Raw genomic sequence first — 4,798 nt, 5'->3', positions numbered from 1 at the left:
CTTCATTTGCTGGCTCTTTGGAACTGACAATCTCCAAAGAGTACCCCGCCCCCCTTCCCCATCTAGTTTGAAGTTCATGACTTGTGGTGGGGGAGGAGGGTTGGTTAAGAAGTGGATATGGTTTAGGTCAGCCAAGCTCCCCCATGTCCCTGCCTTCAACCCATCCTTCCAGCCAGGCTCTCTCCCCCCTTTTGAAATCCCCAGGGAAAAAGACCTCCCTCCCCTACCCTTTACTCCTTTCCTATTGTGAAGCCCAATCTCTTTTCTGCCCCCTTAGTTTTCCACTCTTCTCTAGGCCATCTCCCAGTCCCCCTACCTTCCCTCTGACCATAGAGGTCCCTCAACCCTAGGGGAGGGATAGGGCCAGCAGTGGAGGAAGGGGATAGGAGCAGTGGACAGGCTTCCTCCTTCTTTACTGGGTTAGCTTCTCTTCCACTTCAAAGCCCTGGCCAGCTCACAAACCCACCCACACCCATAGCTCTCCTGCCCAGGTCCACATGTCATCTAACTCCCATTCACTATCTAGCCTTATTGTATTATTCAAAATGGAGGCAAAGATTTACTGTCCAGTCTAAACAGTTAACTCCTATAACTCCCCCCCTTTTCCATTCTTCACCCCTCCCATCCACTAACCCACAAATGCACTTCCCTCTCCCCCCTAGACAATGTAAATATTTATTCTTTTATGTCCATGTATTTGTTTTAGGGTCATTCCTCAGCTGTCTTATATGTCCTCTCCCCTTCCATCAGCATATCTGTCTCAGTAAGAACACCCCCAGGGCAGGGGCCCTGTCTTCCTCTTCGGATCTGGGGGTCCCAGAACCCTAACTTGCCTCCCCCCTTCCCTTATCTCCTCATCAGATTCTGGCAGCTCTACCCCCAGGTTCCCCTTTCTGTCACTCTGGGCTTCCATCTCTCACACTCCTGAGCTCAATATCCTGTCATTTATGATATTTTGTGGCATTAAAGTGTCCAGGCAGAAGAAAAATATGATGCCTACACTCACACCTTGTAAATCTTCCTCCATCTCTCCAGATCCCTTCCATCTGTCTGTCCCTCTTTCTCTGGTTATTTCAGCTAATGCGTTTGGAAAAGACCAGGGATTGGACCTTCTCTCCCCTCCCATGCCACCACCCCCTCCCCTGGGCCTCAGGCAATGCCCAGTCCAGAAGACAAGGTCCAACTAGGGGACTGAGCAGAGACATAGTTAGCTCCAGGGTTGTCCCAACTGTTCATCATGTGGAATTATAACCCTGGGTCTCTACCCCACCCCAATCCTTCTACCTACCCCAGGATCCTTTGCCTAATTTCACAATTGATTCTCATATTCTGCTTGCCCAATTTACTCTTACTTAAACCAAAAAAATCCCCAGGAGCATCCTCCACCAGGAAGCCCTCCTAAATTCAACAGGGCACAAACACAGAGACCAAAGGATCTCATCACACACATCATCCATTATTCCATCATTTTTCAAACTAGTTTGGGCAGTGAGGATGTCATAAGTGGGAAGGAGAATAAAGAAAGCAATGGGTATAGAAATGGGGGTGGGATAGGGAAAGGAGAAGAGAGGATATTTTCCTAATTAAAATTCAAAAAGAATCCAAAAAAATCCAGCTAGCCCATAGTATTAGTCTCTTCCTATGTCTACTCCGTCCCTAGGGAACAGTGTGGACCACCTGCTGACCCTCTGGGAAATCTATAGTCAGACCAGGCCCTCTAGCTTCAGGCCAGCTGGTCCCCACTGTGCCATCAACCAACTTTTTTCTAATATGTTTGCTCTTCTATTCTAAGCTCTCTAGGGAAGATCTTACCTTACCCTGTTGGTTGTCTAAACTCAGTCCATCTTGCTACAATGCCCAGCTAGCTCCCTCTAGTTCTGTTTTTGGGGTGGAAGACTCTTGCCAGCATCTCTATTGATCTTTCAAAGATTTTTAAATAATGACATTGCCCCTCTTGGACTTTTAGGTCCCACAAATTTCCATCCACAATCCCTGACTCTGGTCCCCAACTAGTTCATTCCTACAGGCATTCCCCAAGTGCCTCTCTTAGAGGTCTCTCTGCTTCCATTCTCAACAACCCCCACCACACACACACACAGCCTTCACTGTTTTCATTCTCCCAGGCACCTTCAACCCTGAGGCCTCACAGACTGAGGAGGACTACCATCACTCCCCCCTCCACCCCCATCCCTGACGGCTAACCCCTCCACTAAAGAGTAGGAGACCCTGCAGCTCACCCCATCCAACCCCCACCCCCTGAGTAAAAGAAAATGCCAAGTCTGTTTGGGATTTGAGATGAAAAGCACTGGACCTGGCCCCTGGCCTGGCCCCCAGGCCCCTGCCCTGGCCTGGCCCCCAGCCCTTTGTGGGAGCTAAGAAAAAAAGACCAAGTAGAGACTGGATTCCCTGGACAATAGGCCGTTCCGCTCCATCAGCTCAGGACTCTGAAATAAGACAAGCTCCCACAGCCTCCCAGGACCAGGGAGGGGGCATGTGTCAATCAAGAGAGCAAGCCCCACCCCTTCCTAGGTGTTTACTAGAGGGTGAGGGGAGAGGGAGGGTGATACAGAGATAGGGATAATTTGTCAGAGACAGCTACTGTTGTCCCTCCTCCTGAAAGTCAAACATGATTACATCATGGACAGGGAGATGTTACAGCCCAGCCTTCCTCCCCACAACACAAACACACACACACACACACACACACACACACACCTTGATTCACTTTCTGCCCAAACTATACCCAGGCAACTATCTGCCTTCTCCCTCGTCCAGGAAGACTTCCTAAATTTCATTGTCAGAAGTCATTCATTTACCCAAAATATGACAGCCAGCTACCGCCTCAGCCCCACCAACCCCAAGACATTTCAAACAGACAGTGTGCATACCTCCCATTCTCTCTGATACCTAATAACTGTATATGGTCATGGGACAAGTCACTTAACCAACAACTACCAACACAGGCAGCTAGGTGGTGCAGCAGCTAGAGCTCTGGACCTGGAGTCAGGAAGAACTAAGTTCAAATCCTATCTCAGACACTCAAAAGCTGTGTGACCCTGGGCAAGGTGCTTATATGCCTCAGTCTCCCCATTTGTAAAATGGGGGCAATAATAACACCCATTTCCTGAGGTTGTTGAGAAGATAATAATAGCTGACATTTTGATAATGTCTTATGGTTACAAAGTAAGTACATTGTATACATTTTTTCATTTGATTTCACGACACTCCAGTGAGATACATAGTACGTGTTAACATTCTCATTTTACTGATAAGAAAACAGAGGCTCAGAATCTAAATGACTTACCCAAGGTGACCCAGCTAATATGGAGCAGAGCCAAGGCTTCATCCTAGGTCTATTTGCCTCCATAATAGCATTCTGCCTCTTGTCTGGGAGCAAACCAAAAGTGTAGAAACCCTCAACCCCCACCCATGGAGTCCAGACTTCCAAGCAGCCCACCCCTCACAGTGTCTACTCCACAAAAGAAGGGGCTATGTCCCTGAGAAAAGATTCTCTGTTTCTTAGCTATAGGTATCCCTACCCTGCTGTGGGTGCCCACCTTGGTCCCCAGGCCAGGTGCTCCCCCTACCTCTCTGCCACTGCCAATGCACGGAGGGTCATCAACTTCCTGGGGATCCCTGCACCTCTGAACTCCAAACTTCTCTCTTCCCACCTCCAGGATCCTCAAGCCCGAGGAAAAATGGTGACAGATTCTGAAAGTGCAGAGGGCACAGGTTATCACAGCAAAGCACTTTCCTCACTCACAGTGGTCCTTTGAAGTAGGAAATACGAATTGCCATCTTTGATATGGGGAAACTGAAGGATGGAAGGGATTTTGTCCACAGTCATTTTATCCAGGGGGTTGTGTCCATACCTTTGCTAGGCCTGGAACCCAGGTCTGAGGACTCTAAATTAGGGGCACCTTCCACTCCAGAGGGCTATCTACAGGAGGCAACACCTCTTGAAGAGTTCAGGACCATTTTACATCCACTCATCCAGCTCAGGAGACTCAATACTTCTTTGACATACAACAAGGTAAATAGAGCCCTGGAGGGGCTCCCAGGAACATCCTCCACCAGGAAGCCCTCCTAAATTCAACAGGGCACAAACACAGAGACCAAAGGATCTCATCACACACATCATCCATTATCCCATCATTTTTCAAACTAGTTTGGGCAGTGAGGATGTCATAAGTGGGAAGGAGAATAAAGGAAGCAATGGGTATAGAAATGGGGGTGGAATAGGGAAAGGAGAAGAGAGGATATTTTCCTAATTAAAATTCAAAAAGAATCCAAAAAACAGGGACTGCAATGTGGATTTGCAGAGCTCATACTATAGCTTCTCCCAGCTGTACAGAGGTACAGGCATGGATGAAAATCAATCAGTCCAACCTCTCCCCAACATAAAATCACACACAACACATGCACCTATGAAGAGCCCTCAAGGGACTGTACCCTTGAAGAGAGCCCTGTCCACGTTAGCAGTCAGAATATCTGCAGAATTAATGAGAGAACTGTAGACATTAATGCTGGGAGTGGGAATTGGGACAGGGTGAGGGGAAGGGATCAGTATGGAAGACTGCCTAGAAGAAGAGGAGGGCATGGAGCAAGCCTGGAGGAAAAAAGGAGGGTCCAGGCAAGGCATCTGTTTTACTTCTTTCATGGAAAGAGATGGAATTTCTATCTGTCTCTGTTGAGAGCTTTCTGGTGATTTCTGTGTCTGTGTAGCTCTGCATTTGTCTGTTGTCTCCCTGTCTTTCCAGTCTCTTATTCCTTCCATTTACTTCTCTCTCTCTCTCTC

The 4,798-nt window shown here is 48.1% G+C and overlaps 1 protein-coding gene across 3 annotated transcripts in view; it reads right to left on the bottom strand.

Annotated features, from left to right (window-relative positions):
• The window catches only part of CNTFR (ciliary neurotrophic factor receptor), a 93,494-nt gene that overhangs the window by 75,908 nt on the left and 12,788 nt on the right, over window positions 1-4,798 (bottom strand). For 2 of the 3 annotated variants that reach the window (XM_027839295.1, XM_027839296.1), the window contains exon 2: window positions 3,588-3,711. The gene's annotated coding sequence lies outside the window, so the exon portion shown is untranslated. Of the gene's footprint in view, window positions 1-3,557; window positions 3,712-4,798 lie in introns of all 3 variants that reach the window. The other variant, XM_027839297.1, reaches the window with a different exon arrangement.

The sequence above is a fragment of the Vombatus ursinus genome, unplaced genomic scaffold, assembly GCF_900497805.2.
Source record: "Vombatus ursinus unplaced genomic scaffold, bare-nosed wombat genome assembly UNPS02014832.1, whole genome shotgun sequence".
In the NCBI taxonomy this organism is placed as follows: Eukaryota; Metazoa; Chordata; class Mammalia; order Diprotodontia; family Vombatidae; genus Vombatus; species Vombatus ursinus.
This window is presented reverse-complemented; position numbering and strand designations above follow the sequence as displayed.